Raw genomic sequence first — 18057 nt, 5'->3', positions numbered from 1 at the left:
GTGATTAAAGGTTAATTTCCTTGCCTCCAGCATTTTGATTTCTGTTTCCTCTCAGAACACCATGAGCTAGAGTGAAAATGAGCGTACTTAGCAATTTTTCTCTCACTAGCTCCATGGGTAACCATCTGAATCCATGCTCCATGTTAGCTGTTACCTTGGACTATATGGCTCTGATGTTTTTACAACTCTTATAGACCTTAACCTCAGGAATCCTGCTACGTGTTCCCGAGTGTTTTACGTAGGACTGTCACTCTCAGATCAAAGAGACTCTGAAGACAAATGTTTGATGCTCTTGAAGATGGAGTTCTTCAACCTTGGTCAGTCATTTTAGGTCTATAACATTTGTTTTGCTCCATTACTCTCTGCAGGAGATGGCTGTGGCTCTGACATGTTATTTTTCATTACGGTTCCTTTGACTTTTGAGAAGACTTGGCCTGTGCTCTAGTAATTTAAGTAGCCTCCTAACTCTGTTGTGGATACCTTGGTTGTCAACTTGATGAGATTAAAAATCATCATGGAAGCGGAGCTCTGGAGATATCTGTGAAGGGGATTGGGTTAACTGGGTTGAGAAAACCTCCCTCCCTAAATGTGGTCGGCACCATTCCATGGGCTGAAGATCCAGGCTGAATAAAAAGGAGAAAGCAAACTGAGCACAAGCAGTCATTTATTTTCTGACAGGGGATCCAATCTGATGGCTGAGTCATGGTCCACCACAGTTGTCTGCCAACAGTGCAGATGTGGGTGCTGCCTCCTTTGCTTCTATGGGTCTCTCTGTGGTCTCACATTAGTGTTCCTCACTTTAAATTCACCATACTGTAAGTTTCCATTCCTATTCCAAAAGGATGGAAGAAGCGTCCGTCTCTATCTGACATGACGATGTGATTTATAAAAATTGTGGTATGTGGTCAAGTCAGTCAGAGCTTAAAAGGAAATTCATAGCTTTAAGTGCCTAAAATAGAAGGAATTAAGAGCTAAAGTTGGTTACCACAGCTTCTACCTCAAAGGGTTAAAAAAAGAGGATATCAATGAATGCCATGAAAAAGAAAAAAAATAGCAGAGAAAAAATAAATGGAAAACAACAGAAAAAATAGAATAAATAACCAGCTTCTTTTAAAAATATTTTTTATTATTATGTATTTTCCCCAATTACATTTAGAATGCTATCCCAAAAGTCCACCATACCCTCCCCCCCCCCACTTCCCTACCCACCCATTCCCATTTTTTTGGCCCTGGCATTCCCCTGTACTGGGGCATATAAAGTTTGCATGTCCAATGGGCCTCTCTTTCCAGTGATGGCCGACTAGGCCATCTTCTGATACATATGCAGCTAGAGTCAAGAGCTCCGGGGTACTGGTTAGTTCATAATGTTGTTGCACCTACAAGGTTGCAGATCTCCTTTAAAAAAGCTGTACTGGCTAGTTTTGTGTCAACTTGACACCGCTGGAGTTATCACAGAGAAAGGAGCTTCAGTTGGGGAAATGCCTCCACGAGATCCAGCTACAAGGCATTTCCTCAACTAGTGATCAAGGGGGGAGGTCCCCTTGTGGGTGGTGCCATCTCTGGGCTGGTAGTCTTGGTTCTATAAGAGAGCAGCCTGAGGAAGCCAGGGGAAGCAAGCCAGTAACATCCTTCCATGGCCTCTGCATCACCTCCTGCTTTCTGACCTGCTTGAGTTCCAGTCCTGACTTCCTTGGTGATGAACAGCAGTATGGAAGTGTAAGCTGAATAAACCCTTTCCTCCCCAACTTGCTTCTTGGTCATGATGGTTTTTTTCCAGGAATAGAAACCCTGACTAAGACAAAAGCTAACCAACCAAACAAACAAACATACAAAAAAACAAAAACAACAAAACAACCTTGAGAAGTGTCTAGGTCCAGTGGTTCTCAGTCTGTGGGTCTCATCTCAACTTCTTCTGGGGTGGAATAATCATTTTACAGGGGTCATCTAAGACTATTGAAAAAGGAAGACACAGCTTGATACAAAATCAAGCACAAAAAAAGGACATCACTACATAAGAAGGATAGGTTTAAACTAAAGTAGTTATAAAGTACATTCATAAAAACTATTAAGGTAGCTATGCAGACAACCAGGTAGGATGTATAAATTTATAGAATGATACAAACTTCAAATTCAAACTCAAAGAAGAGATTATAGGGCTGGAGAGATGCCTCAGCATCGGAATTCTGGCAGCTCATAACTTCCGATAATTCCAGTTTTAGATGCCCTCTCCTGGCCTCAGCTGGCACTAGCACTTATGCATGCATAACTCACACACAGACTTACACATGTATAGACAAGTAAAAGTAAAATATGTTTGGAAAGAAGAAATTGGAACTTTGAATAGATGCATACCAATAAAACTGAACTAACATTTTAAAACTCTTCATAAAATAAAAAAAGAGAGACTATGCCGGGGCCTAGCAAACACAGAAGTGGATGCTCACAGTCAGCTAATAGATGGATCACAGGGCTCCCAATGGAGGAGCTAGAGAAAGTACCCAAGGAGCTAAAGGGACCTGAAACCCTATAGGTGGAACAACATTATGAACTAACCAGTACCCCAGAGCTCTTGACTCTAGCTGCATATGTATCAAAAGATGGCCTAGTCGGCCATCACTGCAAAGAGAGGCCCATTGGACACGCAAACTTTATATGCCCCAGTACAGGGGAACGCCAGGGCCAAAAAGGGGGAGTGGGTGGGTAGGGGAGTCGGGGTGGGTGGGTATGGGGGACTTTTGGTATAGCATTGGAAATGTAAATGAGCTAAATACCTAATAAAAAATGGAAAAAAAAAAAGAAAAAAAAAAGGAAAAAAAAAAAATAAAAAAAGAAATCCTAACAGCTTCACTAGTGACTTCTACTAAACATTTAAGAAAGAAATAAGATGGGCTTTAAAGTCTTCCAGAAAATAGAAAAGGGAATATTTCTCTTTTTCTTTATCTTCTTTTTTATTAGATATTTTCTTTATTACATTTCAAATGTTATCCCCTTTTCTAGCTTCCCCTCCGAAGACTCCCTGTCCCCGCCCCCTCCCCCTGCTCCTCAATCCACCCACTCCAACTTCATGGCCCTGGCATTCCCTTATACTGGGGCATATAACCTTCACAGGACCAAGGGCCTCTCCTCACATTGACTGACTAGCCCATTCTCTGCTACATATACAGCTAGAGCCATAAGTCCCACCATGTGTTTTCTTTGGTTGGTGGTTTAGTCCCAGGGAGATCTGGAGGTACTGTTTAGTTCATATTGTTGTTCCTCCTATGGGGCTGCAAACACCTTCAGCTCCTTGTGTACTTTCTCTAGCTCCTTCATTGGAGATGCTGTGCTCTGTACAATGGATGGCTATGAGCATCCACTTCTCTGTCCTTCACTGGAGACCTATGCTCTGTCCAATGGATGGCTGTGAGCCATCTCTATTTGTCAGGCACTGGCAGAGGAAAAGGGGATATTTCATCTAATGTTAATTCCTGTTATTAAGGCTAAACACATAAGGAAGACAACATTTCTCATTATTATAGAATCATTATTCTTAGTAGTATAATTAAAAAGGACTCTATAAACTAAACTATATATAATAACCAAGTAGAATTGATTCTGAGAGTGCAAAGTTGGTTTAACCTCTAAAAGTATTACAACATAAAATACATCATGATGAAAGGCAAATAGATATGACCATTTACATGAGAATAAAGACAAGCATGGACAGTTTTTGAAATTCAACATCAAAATAGTCCAACTACATAAATCCAACTTTCATAATAAAACATTCTCACCAAAGTAAGAAGTAAAAGAAATGTTTCAAATCCTAGTTTTAAAAAGGCACATACCAAAACTTTCGGATATCTCACTCAGTGGTGCAAGACTAACGTTTTGCCTGCAAGAAAGAAACCAAGGATGTCCACTCTTCCCATCTTCATCCATAACTGGATATTTTTGCCTATGCTAAGTCACTAATTGTATATACATTAGTAAGAGAAAATGTACTGTGTAAATTTTAGGGTACACATAACTAACCTGTGGTTTATGGGCAATTTCAGCAATGTTACTAGGTTACTCCTAGTAGTGAAATCTTTAAAATTGGAAATAAGAGAATAATTTCAAAAACTACATAATCAGGAATGAACAATAGCATTGGTTTTACCATTGCTATGATAAAATAACCTAATAAAAATAAACCTGATAAAAGGATAGAGGGTTTAGTTTCACTTACAGTTTGAGAGGAAGTCCATTGGGATAGGGAAGTCTTGGTGGGAGAAATATTTGTCAGTTGTTAAAACTGTGTCATAATCAGGAAGTGGACAAATAAATGCATACTGTTGATCAATTCCCTTTTCCCCCTTTAACTAGTCTAGGGCCCAACCTGAAACTAACCTAATCAAAAGGATCCCTCAAACATATACCCAGAGGTTTCTTTCCAGTCATTCTTGGTCTTGTCATGGTGACAGCATAAATTATTGCAAGCCACCTCACTGTCAAGTTGACACTCAAACAATCCACATTTAGGTCATACCTTCTATCTTTTGTTCACTTAGGTTCATGGCCATCTCATAATGGAAAATGCATTGCATCAAATTTCAAAAGTCCCAACAATCTGTAATGGTTCCAACACAATTTAAATATCTAAAGTTTCTTCTGAGACCAAAAGCACTATTTTAACTGTTAACCCCAGTACAATGAAAAACCAAATTACAAAATTCTAATATATAATTGTAAAAAGGAAACATTACTATTCCAAAAGGGGGTGTTGAAGACAAACAAGGAATGGTCAGACCAATAGCAATATTCAAATTTACCAGGCAAAAAACTAAATTATGAAGATCCATAACCAGCACCTGAGGCTCATGATGTAGTTATGTAGGTTCCAACGGGGCCTCTAGCTTTGCTGCTTCTAGCACACATAACATCTCTCTTGGGCAAGTTTACTCCATACCCGAATCTTTCCTCAGTACAAGATCCCACAGCCCTGGAATCTTCACAATCCTGGGGTCTCCATTATCTTTCCTTCACAGCCTCATGCAGTGGTCCATCGGAGAGACTCCTTGAACAACAGGTCTATCAGCATCTGTGTGCTGACTCTAGGAAACACCTCCCTGGGATTTTGCTCTGAGGGATCAAGGGACCCATTCAGTTATTTTCTCTGTTTGGGTTTTTTCCTTTTAAATAAGTTTCTGTGTTTATAAGTTAGAGCCTTTTCTGAGGTCTTGCACATTTCCTAGTGTGGAAATGTGGAGAGCAAGATTTTTCTCTTTAACTATATGGCTTCTTGTCTTCACACACTCTGGCAGCAACTATTTTTTAAAAATATTTTTTATTACATATTTTCCTCAATTACATTTCCAATGCTATACCAACAGTCCCCCATACGCTCCCCCCCACTTCCCTACCCACCCATTCCCATTTTTTTTGGCCCTGGCATTCCCCTGTACTGGGGCATATACAGTTTGCGTGTCCAATGGGCCTCTCTTTCCAGTGATGGCCGACTAGGCCATCTTTTGATACATATGCAGCTAGAGTCCAGAGCTCCGGGGTACTGGTTAGTTCATAATGTTGATCCACCTATAGGGTTGCAGATCCCTTTAGCTCCTTGGGTACTTTCTCTAGCTCCTCCATTGGGAGCCCTGTGATCCATCCATTTGCTGACTGTGAGCATCCACTTCTGTGTTTGCTAGGCCCCGGCATAGTCTCACAAGAGACAGCTACATCTGGGTCCTTTCGATAAAATCTTGCTAGTGTATGCAATGGTGTCAGCGTTTGGAAGCTGATTATGGGGTGGATCCCTGGATATGGCAGTCTCTAGATGGTCCATCTTTTCGTCTCAGCTCCAAACATTGTCGCTGTAACTCCTTCCAAGGGTGTTTTGTTCCCAATTCTAAGGAGGGGCATAGTGTCCACACTTCAGTCTTCATTCTTCTTGAGTTTCATGTGTTTAGCAAATTGTATCTTTATATCTTGGGTATCCTAGGTTTTGGGCTAATATCCACTTATCAGTGAGTACATATTGTGTGAGTTCCTTTGTGGTTGGGTTACCTCACTCAGGATGATGCCCTCCAGGTCCATCCATTTGCCTAGGAATTCCATAAATTCATTCTTTTTAATAGCTGAGTAGTACTCCATTGTGTAAATGTACCACATTTTCTGTATCCATTCCTCTGTTGAGGGGCATCTGGGTTCTTTCCAGCTTCTGGCTATTATAAATAAGGCTGCTATGAACATAGTGGAGCATGTGTCCTTCTTACCGGTTGGGACATCTTCTGGATATATGCCCAGGAGAGGTATTGCGGGATCCTCCGGTAGTACTATGTCCAATTTTCTGAGGAACCACCAGACTGATTTCCAGAGTGGTTGTACAAGCTTGCAATCCCACCAACAATGGAGGAGTGTTCCTCTTTCTCCACATCCTCGCCAGCATCTGCTGTCACCTGAATTTTTGATCTTAGCCATTCTGACTGGTGTGAGGTGGAATCTCAGGGTTGTTTTGATTTGCATTTCCCTGATGATTAAGGATGTTGAACATTTTTTCATGTGCTTCTCTACCATTCGGTATTCCTCAGGTGAGAATTCTTTGTTCAGTTCTGAGCCCCATTTTTTAATGGGGTTATTTGATTTTCTGAAGTCCACCTTCTTGAGTTCTTTATATATGTTGGATATTAGTCCCCAATCTGATTTAGGATAGGTAAAGATCCTTTCCCAATCTGTTGGTGGTCTTTTTGTCTTATTGACTGTGTCTTTTGCCTTGGAGTTTCATGAGGTCCCATTTGTCAATTCTCGATCTTACAGCACAAGCCATTGCTGTTCTATTCAGGAATTTTTCCCCTGTGCCCATATCTTCAAGGCTTTTCCCCACTTTCTCCTCTATAAGTTTCAGTTTCTCTGGTTTTATGTGAAGTTCCTTGATCCACTTAGATTTGACCTTAGTACGAGGAGATAGGTATGGATCGATTCGCATTCTTCTACATGATAACAACCAGTTGTGCCAGCACCATTTGTTGAAAATGCTGTCTCTCTTCGACTGGATGGTTTTAGCTCCCTTGTCGAAGATCAAGTGACCATAGGTGTATGGGTTCACTTCTGGGTCTTCAATTCTATTCCATTGGTCTACTTGTCTGTCAGTATACCAGTACCATGCAGATTTTATCACAATTGCTCTGTAGTAAAGCTTTAGGTCAGGCATGGTGATTCCACCAGAGGTTCTTTTATCCTTGAGAAGAGTTTTTGCTATCCTAGGTTTTTTGTTATTCCAGATGAATTTGCAGATTGCTCTTTCTAATTCCTTGAAGAATTGAGTTGGAATTTTGATGCGGATTGCATTGAATCTGTAGATTGCTTTTGGCAAGATAGCCATTTTTACAATGTTGGTCCTGCCAATCCATGAGCATGGGAGATCTTTCCATCTTCTGAGATCTTCTTTAATTTCTTTCTTCAGGGACTTGAAGTTTTTATCATACAGATTTTTCACTTCCTTAGTTAGAGTCACACCAAGATATTTTATAATATTTGTGACTATTGAGAAGGGTGTTGTTTCCCTAATTTCTTTCTCAGCCAGTTTATTCTTTGTGTAGAGAAAGGCCATTGACTTGTTTGAGTTAATTTTATATCCAGCTTCTTCACCGAAGCTGTTTATCAGGTTTAGGAGTTCTCTGGTGGAATTTTTAGGGTCACTTATATATACTATCATATCATCTGCAAAAAGTGATATTTTGACTTCCTCTTTTCCAATTTGTATCCCCTTGATCTCCTTTTTTGTCGAATTGCTCTGGCTAATACTTCAAGTACTATGTTGAAGAGGTAGGGAGAAAGTGGGCAGCCTTGTCTAGTCCCTGATTTTAGTGGGATTGCTTCCAGCTTCTCTCCATTTACTTTGATGTTGGCTATTGGTTTGCTGTGGATTGCTTTTATCATGTTTAGGTATGGGCCTTGAATTCCTGATCTTTCCAAGACTTTTATCATGAATGGGTGTTGGATCTTGTCAAATGCTTTTTCTGCATCTAACGAGATGATCATGTGGTTTTTGTCTTTGAGTTTGTTTATATAATGGATTACATTGATGGATTTTCGTATATTAAACCATCCCTGCATCCCTGGAACAAAACCTACTTGGTCAGGATGGATGATTGCTTTAATGTATTCTTGGATTCGGTTAGCGAGAATTTTATTGAGTATTTTTGCATTGATATTCATAAGAGAAATTGGTCTGAAGTTCTCTATCTTTGTTGGATCTTTCTGTGGTATAGGTATCAGAGTAATTGTGGCTTCATAAAATGAGTTGGGTAGAGTACCTTCTACTTCTATTTTGTGAAATATTTTGTGCAGAACTGGAATTAGATCTTCTTTGAAGGTCTGATAGAACTCTGCACTAAACCCATCTGGTCCTGGGCTTTTTTTGGCTGGGAGACTATTAATAACTGCTTCTATTTCTTTAGGGGATATGTGACTGTTTAGATTGTTAACTTGATCCTGATTTAACTTTGGTACCCAGTATCTGTCCAGAAATTTGTCCATTTCGTCCAGGTTTTCCAGTTTTGTTGAGTATAGCCTTTTGTAGAAGGATCTGATGGTGTTTTGGATTTCTTCAGGATCTGTTGTTATGTCTCCCTTTTCAGTTCTGATTTTGTTAATAAGGATTTTGTCCCTGTGCCCTCTAGTGAGTCTAGCTAAGGGTTTATCTATCTTGTTGATTTTCTCAAAGAACCAACTCCTCGTTTGGTTAATTCTTTGAATAGTTCTTCTTGTTTCCACTTGGTTGATTTCACCCCTGAGTTTGATTATTTCCTGCCGTCTACTCCTCTTGGGTGAATTTTCTTCCTTTTTTTCTAGAGCTTTTAGATGTGTTGTCAAGCTGCTAGTGTGTGCTCTCTCCAGTTTCTTCTTGGAGGCACTCAGAGCTATGAGTTTCCCTCTTAGAAATGCTTTCATTGTGTCCCATAGGTTTGGGTATGTTGTGGCTTCATTTTCATTAAACTCTAAAAAGTCTTTAATTTCTTTCTTTATTCCATCCTTGACCAAGGTATCATTGAGAAGAGTGTTATTCAGTTTCCACATGAAAGTTGGCTTTCCATTATTTATGTTGTTATTGAAGATCAGCCTTAATCCATGGAGGTCTGATAGGATGCATGAGACAATTTCAATATTTTTGTATTTTTGAGGCCTGTTTTATGACCAATTATATGGTCAATTTTGGAGAAGGTCCCGTGAGGTGCTGAGAAGAAGGTATATCCTTTTGTTTTAGGATAAAATGTTCTGTAGATATCTGTTAAGTCCATTTGTTTAATAACTTCTGTTAGTTTCACTGTGTCCCTGTTTAGTTTCTGTTTCCACGATCTGTCTATTGATGAAAGTGGTGTGTTGAAGTCTCCCACTATTATTGTGTGAGGTGCAATGTGTGCTTTGAGCTTTACTAAGGTGTCTTTAATGAATGTGGCTGCCCTTGCATTTGGGGGCATAGATATTCAGAATTGAGAGTTCCTCTTGGAGAATTTTACCTTTGATGAGTATGAAGTGTCCCTCCTTGTCTTTTTTGAGAACTTTGGGTTGGAAGTCGATTTTATTAGATATCAGAATGGCTACTCCAGCTTGTTTCTTCAAACCATTTGCTTGGAAAATTTTTTTCCAGCCTTTCACTCTGAGGTAGTGTCTGTGTTTTTCCCTGAGATGGGTTTCCTGTAAGCAGCAGAATGTTGGGTCCTGTTTGTGTAGCCAGTCTGTTAGTCTATGTCTTTTTATTGGGGAATTGAGTCCATTGATATTAAGAGATATTAAGGAAAAGTAATTGTTGCTTCCTTTTATTTTTGTTGTTAGAGTTGGCATTCTGTTCTTGTGGCTGTCTTCTTTTTGGTTCGTTGAGGGATTACTTTCTTGCTTTTTCTAGGGCGTAATTTCCGTCCTTGTATTGCTTCTTTTCTGTTATTATCCTTTGAAGGGCTGGATTCGTGGAAAGATATTGTGTGAATTTGGTTTTGTCGTGGAATACTTTGGTTTCTCCATCTATGGTAGTTGAGAGTTTGGCCGGGTATAGTAGCCTGGGCTGGCATTTGTGATCTCTTAGTGTCTGTATAACATCTGTCCAGGCTCTTCTGGCTTTCATAGTCTCTGGTGAAAAGTCTGGTGTAATTCTGATAGGCCTGCCTTTATATGTTACTTGACCTTTCTCCCTTACTGCTTTTAATATTCTATCTTTATTTCGTGCATTTGTTGTTCTGATTATTATGTGTCGGGAGGAATTTCTTTTCTGGTCCAGTCTATTTGGAGTTCTGTAGGCTTCTTGTATGATCATGGGCATCTCTTTCTTTTTTTTTTTTTCCATTTTTTATTAGGTATTTAGCTCATTTACATTTCCAATGCTATACCAAAAGTCCCCCATACCCACCCACCCCCACTCCCCTACCCACCCACTCCCCCTTTTTGGCCCTGGCGTTCCCCTGTACTGGGGCATATAAAGTTCTTTATGTTTGGGAAATTTTCTTCTATTATTTTGTTGAAGATATTTGAGGGCTCTTTAAGTTGAAAATCTTCATTCTCATCAACTCCTATTATCCGTAGGTTTGGTCTTCTCATTGTGTCCTGGATTTCCTGGATGGTTTGAGTTAGGATCCTTTTGTATTTTGTATTTTCTTTGATTGTTGTGCCGATGTTCTCTATGGAATCTTCTGCACCTGAGATTCTCTCTTCCATTTTTTGTATTCTGTTGCTGATGCTCACATTTATGGTTCCAGATCTCTTTCCTAGGGTTTCTATCTCCAGCATTGCTCGCTTTGGGTTTTCTTTATTGTGTCTACTTCCTTTTTTAGTTCTAGTACGGTTTTGTTCATTTCCATCACCTGTTTGGATGTGTTTTCCTGTTTTTTCTTTAAGGACTTCTAACTGTTTGGTTGTGTTTTCCTGTTTTTCTTTAAGGACCTGTAACTCTTTAGCAGTGCTCTTCTGTATTTCTTTAAGTGATTTATTAAAGTCCTTCTTGATGTCCTCTACCATCATCATGAGAAATGTTTTTAAATCTGGGTCTAGATTTTCGGTTGTGTTGGGGTGCCCAGGACTAGGTGGCGTGGGAGTGCTGCATTCTGATGATGGTGAGTGGTCTTGATTTCTGTTAGTAGGATTCTTATGTTTGCCCTTCGCCATCTGGTAATCTCTGAAGCTAGCTGTTATAGTTGTCTCTGGTTAGAACTTGTTCCTCAGGTGACTCTGTTAGCCTCAATAAGCAGACCTGGGAGGCTAGCTCTCTCCTTAGTTTCAATGGTCAGAGTATTCTCTGCAGGCAAGCACTCTTCTTGCAGGGAAGGTGTCCAGATATCTGGTGTTTGAACCTGCCTCCTGGCAGAAGTTGTGTTCCACTCACTAGAGGTCTTAGGATCCCGTGGGGAATCCTGTGTGGGCCCTTGCGGGTGTCGGGAGACTCCGCTGGCAAGGCACCCCAGTGCGCCAGTGGACCGGAAGGGCCTGGCAGCAACTTTTAACTTGCTCAAGCTCTTATCTTCTGCAAAGGGTACTGTTTCCTTTAAATATCTCTGCCCCAACTCTTGGCTCTTTTCCATTGTAAACTTGAATAGATACAGCAATCCTTAGTCATGCCATATAAATATTCGGCTTTCTTGAAAAAAATTCCACTAAAGAAATTAATAATTTTTTTAAAAAAATGTTCTCAGACGACGAAAGGATGGACCATCAAGAGACTGCCATACCTGGGGATCCATCCCATAATCAGCCTCCAAACGCTGACACCATTGCATACACTAGCAAGATTTTGCTGAAAGGACCCTGATATAGCTGTCTCTTGTGAGGCTATGCTGGGGCCTAGCAAACACAGAAGTGGATGCTCACAGTCAGGTATCGGATGGATCACAGGGTCCCCAATGGAGCAGCTAGAGAAAGTACTCAAGGAGCTAAAGGGATCTGCAACCCTATAGGTGGAACAACAATATGAACTACCCAGTACCCCCCAGAGCTCCTGTCTCTAGCTGCACATGTAGCAGAAGATGGTCTAGTCGGCCATCAGTGGAAAGAGAGGCCCATTGATCTTGCAAACTTTATATTCCTCAGTTCAGGGGAATGCCAGGGCCAAGAAGTGGGAGTGGGTGGGTAGGGGAGTGGGGGAGGTATGGGGACTTTTGGAATAGCATTGGAAATGTAAATGAAGAAAATACCTAATTAAAAAAAATAAAAAATAAATAAAAAAATAAAGTTCTCAGACATGTACAGGATGTGATCATACTTTTTGGGTGCCCTCATTTTTATTGAATTCTAGAAAGTCTTTAATTTGTTTCTTTCTTCCCTGACCTAGTCATCACTGAATAAAGAATTGTTCAGTTTCCATGAGTATAGGGTAGGCTTTCTGCTGTTTGTTATTGGTGAAGTCCAGCTTTAAGCCATGGTGTACAGGGTTATTTCAATTTTCTTGTATTTGTTGAAGTTTGCTTTGTGACCAATTATATGGTCAGTTTTAGAGAACGTTCTGTGATGTGCTGAGAAGGTATATTCTTTTGTGTTTGGGTGAAATGTTCCATAGATAACTGTTAAGTCCATTTGAATCACAACATCTGTTAGTTTTGTTATTTCTCTGATTAGTTTTTGTCTCCATGATCTGTTCACTAGTGAGAGTGGGATGTTGAGATCTCCCACTATTAATGTGTGGGGTTCAGTGTGTGATTTAAGTAATGCTTCTTTTACAAATGTGGGTGCCCTTGCATTTGGGACACAGATGTGAGCATGAAGTGTCCTTCCCTGTTTCCTTTGATTACTTTCAGTTGAAAGACCATTTTATTAGATATTAGAATGACTACTCCAGTTTGTTTCTTAGGTCCATTTGCTTGGAAAACCCTTTTCCAGCCCTTTTTTACTGAAATAATGACTATTTTTGTTGGTAAGATGTATTTGTTGTATAGAGCAGAATTATGGATTCTGTTTATCCATCCATTCTGTTAGCCTGTATCTTTTTACTGGGGAATTGGGTCTATTGATGTTGAGAGATGTTAATGACCAATGATTGATACTTCCCATTATTTAGAGAGAGAGAAGAGAGAGTTTCTCTTCTATTGGTTTTAATGGTGTGAAAGTATTTAAACTTGAGTATATTTAACTTCATTGGGTTGTAGTTTCCCTTCTAGTATTTTGTCATGGGATATCTTGGTTTCTCAATCTATGATGATTGAAAGTTTTGCTGGATATAGTAGTCTGGGCTGATATCTGCGGTCTCTTAGGGATTGCAAGACCTCTGACCAGGCCCTTCTAGCTTTTAGAGTCTCATGAGAAATAGGGTTTAATCCTAATAGATCTCTTTGTATGTTACTTGGCCTTTCCCCCTTGCTGCTTCTAGTATTATTTCTTTGTTCTGTGCCTTTAGTGTTTTGTTTATTATATGACAGGAAGATTTTCTTTTCTAATCCAATCTGTTTGGTGTTCTGTAAGGTTCTTATACTTTCTATTGGCACCTCTTTATTTAGGTTAGGGAAATTTTCTTCTATGATTTTGTTGAAGATGTTTTCTGGGCCTTTGAACTGGCAGTTCTTCTTCTTCTTCTTCTTCTTCTTCTTCTTCTTCTTCTTCTTCTTCTTCTTCTTCTTCTTCTTCTTCTTCTTCTTCTTCTTCTCCTCCTCCTCCTCCTCCTCCTCCTCCTCCTCCTCCCCTCCTCCTCCTCCTCCTCCTCCTCCCCTCCTCCTCCTCCTCCTCCTCCTCCTCCTCCTCCTCTCCTCCTCCTCCTCCTCCTCCTCCCCTCCTCCTCCTCCTCCTCCTCCTCCTCCCCTCCTCCTCCTCCTCCTCCTCCTCCTCCTCCTCCTCCTCCTCCTCCTCCTCCTCCTCCTTCTTCTTCTTCTTCTTCTTCTTCTTCTTCTTCTTCTTCTTCTTCTTCTTCTTCCTCTTCTTCTTCTTCTCTTCTTCTTCTTCTTTCTCCTCCTCCTCTTCCTCTTCCTCCACCTCCTCCTTCTCCTATTATTCTTAGGTTAGGTCTTTCCAGACTGTCACAGATTTCCTGAATGTTTTATGTCATGTACTTTTAGTTTTTGAATTTTCCTTGACTGATATATTAATTTCATCTATCGAGTTTTCTATCTCCTGTATTCTGTTGGTGATGCTTATGTCGGTAGTTGCTGTTCTTTTTCCTGGGTTTTCCATCTCCAGCATTACCTTAGTTTGTAGGGTATTTTATTGCTTTTATTTTCCCTTTCATGTCTTGAACCACTTTATTTATATCCTTCACCTGTTGTATTTTCCTGTTTTTCTTTATATTTATATGCTTCCCCCCACTTTTTTTTAATGCTTATGCCTGTTTGAATGTATTTACATATATTTCCTTAAGGGATTTATTCGTGACGTCTTTAAAGGCCTCTATCATCTTTATAAGATTGAATTTAAGATCTTTGTCTTGTGCTTCAGGCTCATTAGGAAATCCAGGGCTTGTTGTAGCAGGATACCTGGGCTCTGGTGGTGCCATATTTCCCTGTGTCTTGTTCATTGTGTTCCAATACTGTCCTTTAGGCATCTGTTTTTCCCTTGTGTTAGCTGGATAATCCTGATGGCAGCAAGACTTCTCAGGAGTACGGGAGAGCTGTGGGCTAGACAAAGGAGATCATACTCTATTGGCTCTATAGTACCTCAGGTGGACCCTACTCTGCAGGTTATTTCTAAGTCAGACCCAGCTGTGATGGTGGGCAGATTCAACTAGGATAGGTTTGGGCAGGACTCTAAGCTGGTTAGTTTTGGACTCCCAAAGTTTCAACTTCAGGGAGGCCGGGCGCTACTGGGTCACGCCAAACTCCTCCAGATTCGGGAGCAAGGCCAGAGCTCTGGTCGTTTTTATTTCATCCCCTGACAATTGTTTACTCAACTCACCAGAGGTTTGGTGTTTAGTTTTTACAGATAAAAAAATAGGTTCTGGCTACTATCAGTACATCCTTGGCAAGTCTATCATTCTCTCTCTGATGATCATTTCTTTTGCTGTACAAAAGCTTTTTGAGTTCATATAGCCCCAAGTTCTGAGATTATTTCCTGTGTGCTACATAGAATTCTGAAGTGTTTTGTCTAATTTTCTCTAGCACTTTCAGTGTTTCATGCCTTACACTAAAGTTTTTGACCAATTTTGAACTAATTTTTGTGCAGGATAAGCAATAGTTTCATTCATTTACATATGGATGTACAATTTTCATGAACTGTATATTGTTTGTTTGGTTTGGTTTTTGCTTTTGTCTTCATGAAGAGGGTACAGTATTTTAAATGTGTACTCTTGACATCATTCTTAAAGACTAGTTGGCAATAGCTGTGGCTTTAGTTCTGGGTCCTCTCTTTTATCCCATTAATCTACTTGTATGTTTCTGTGCCAGTACTGTACTGTTTTTGGTTATGGTAGTTCTTTTATATAATTTGAAATCAGGTATTGTAATTACTTCAAATCCTTTTTACTAAGAATTACCTTAAGCATTGGGACCTTTTCTTTTTCCCTATGAGTTGTGGGATTCATTTTTCTGTTTCTGTGAAGGATATCATCCAGATTTTGATGGAGTTACATTGACTTTGTATATCACATTTGTTATTATAGCTCTTCTATTATTACTACTATTATTTTCATTTTTAATTTATTTTTTACACTCCATATTCCATTCCCTGTCCCTCCATCCACCCTCCATCTGCTCCACATCACACACTTCCTTCCCACCCCACCCCATCTCCACGTAGATGCCCCCAACCCATACCTCATCTGACCTCTAAACTCCCTTGGGCCTCCAGTTTCTTGAGGGTTAGGTGCATCATCTCTTAATGAACACAGACCCAGAAGTCCTCCATTGTATGTGTGTTGTCAGCCTCATATCAGGTGGTATATGCTGTCTGTTTTGTGGTCCAGTGTTTGAGAGATCTCGGGGGTTCAGAATAATTGAGACTTCTGGTCCTCCTATAGGATTGTCCTTCTCAGCTTCTTTCAGCCTTCCCTAATTCAACAACAGGGGTCAGCTGCTTCTGTCCATTAGTTGGGTGCAAATATCTGCATGACTCTTACCTAACCTTGAGCAAGGGAGGTCTTTTGTTTTCCTAGTGACTTCTTTAATTTCCTTTTAAAAATCTGTCTTAAAGAATTTACCCTTTAGGGATCTGCAACCCTATAGGCGGAACAACATTATGAACTAACCAGTACCCCGGAGCTCTTGACTCTAGCTACATATGTATCAAAAGATGGCCTAGTCGGCCATCACTGGAAAGAGAGGCCCATTGGACACGCAAACTTTATATGCCCCAGTACAGGGGAACGCCAGGGCCAAAAAGGGGGAGTGGGTGGGTAGGAGATTGGGGGTGGGTGGGTATGGGGGACTTTTGGTATAGCATTGGAAATGTAAATGAGCTAAATACCTAATAAAAAATGGAAAAAAAAGAATTTACCCTTTAGAGTTTTCATTCTAGCAACTTCTGTAGGGCTATATTTGTAGGTAGATATTGCTTAAATTTGGTTTATTATGGGATGTCTTATTTCTCCATCCATTGTGACAGAAAACTTTTGCTCTATGTAGTAGTCTGGGCTGGCATTTCTGGTCTCTTAATTTTCTTCTATGATTCGGTTCAAAATATTTTCTATGCCTTTGATCTGGGTTTCTTCTCCTTTTTGTTTGTTTGTTTGTTTGTTTGTTTGTTTTTTGTTTTTTTGTTGTTGTTGTTTTCACGAGTCCCAGGTTTCCAGGATGTTTTGTGCAAGAAGTTTTAAGATTTAGCATTATTGTGACCACAGTATCTATTTCTTCTATCTTCATGTCTGACACTCTCTTTCAACTCTTGTCTTCTTTTATGTTGTTTGCCTCCTGTTTCAATTACTAAAGTTTTCATTTCCAGACTTCCCTCAGTTTGGATTTTGATTCTATTTCCATTTTCAGATCTTCAACTCGTTTATTCATTTCATTCTACTGTTTATATTTTCATAGATTTCTTTAATGGATTTATTAATTTCATATTTAAGAACCTCTAACATTTATAAAAACCTATCTTGAAATCTCTGTCTTGTGCTCCATCTATATTGTATTGCTCAGAACCTATTGTGGTAGTGTTGCTGTCTTATTTACCAATGAAGTGTATGTCTTGAGGACAATAGATAATTGGATCTTTTTGTTGCTCCTTTGGAGTGGTGATTTAACTTCCTTTATATCAGAAGTTGGGGTACTCTATATGGTAAATGTATTTTATTATTCTATTTTCTTTTTTTTTTAAAAATTGTTGTTTGACTATTTTTGTTTTTTTTAAATTAGGTATTTATTTCATTTACATTTCCAATGCTATCCATCCAATACCTGACTGTGAGCATCCGCTTCTGTGTTTGCTAGGCCCCAGCATAGTCTCACAAGAGAGAGCTCTATCTGGGTCCTTTCAGCAAAATCTTGCTAGTGTATGCAATGGTGTCAGCGTTTGGAGGCTGATTATGTGATGGATCCCCAGATATGGCAGTCTCTAGATGGTCCATCCTTTCGTCTCAGCTCCAAACTGTCTCTGTAATGCCCATTTGTTAACTCTATATATGTAAATTTTTCAACTGTAATTTCATCACATATATGCTTTTAAAATCTCAATTCCTTTATCCTATATAGATTCTGGAGTTTGGTCCATTATTTCCTAGAGTTCTTAGATCTTGTGGCAAAGCTTGTTTCTTTTCCTTATTGATGTGAGTGTACTCTCTCCTTTAATCTTCATTCCTGATATTCTTTCTCAGGTTAAGTATATTGATGTTTGATACTGTATGTATATGTCAAAATTGCCATCCAGTTTGCCCCTTCAATGTTGGTGACTTTTAGATCAAATAATCTTATTTGTATAATTTTTGAAGCCATTAGTCATTTAATAGCAAGCTTTTCAAACACCTACCTCACATTTTACCTAATTCAGTATTTGAGTTCAGTAGTTGAAGAACCATGACTTTTTGGAGTTGGGTTGCTCTATTTTTTCATGTTTGCATGTTATGTTTTGTGCATTTGCTGCTATGGATACTTGTTCAGTTTTATTTGAAGGGCTTCTTTTGAACAGCTCCTCTTGAGGGCTCAAGCTATAGCAATGCTCAGAAATGCACACTATTGAAATAACAATATCAAACCATATGCTCAGTAT

The sequence above is a fragment of the Mus musculus genome, chromosome 15, assembly GCF_000001635.26.
Source record: "Mus musculus strain C57BL/6J chromosome 15, GRCm38.p6 C57BL/6J".
In the NCBI taxonomy this organism is placed as follows: domain Eukaryota; kingdom Metazoa; phylum Chordata; class Mammalia; order Rodentia; family Muridae; genus Mus; species Mus musculus.
Note: the sequence above shows the minus strand (reverse complement) of the source record.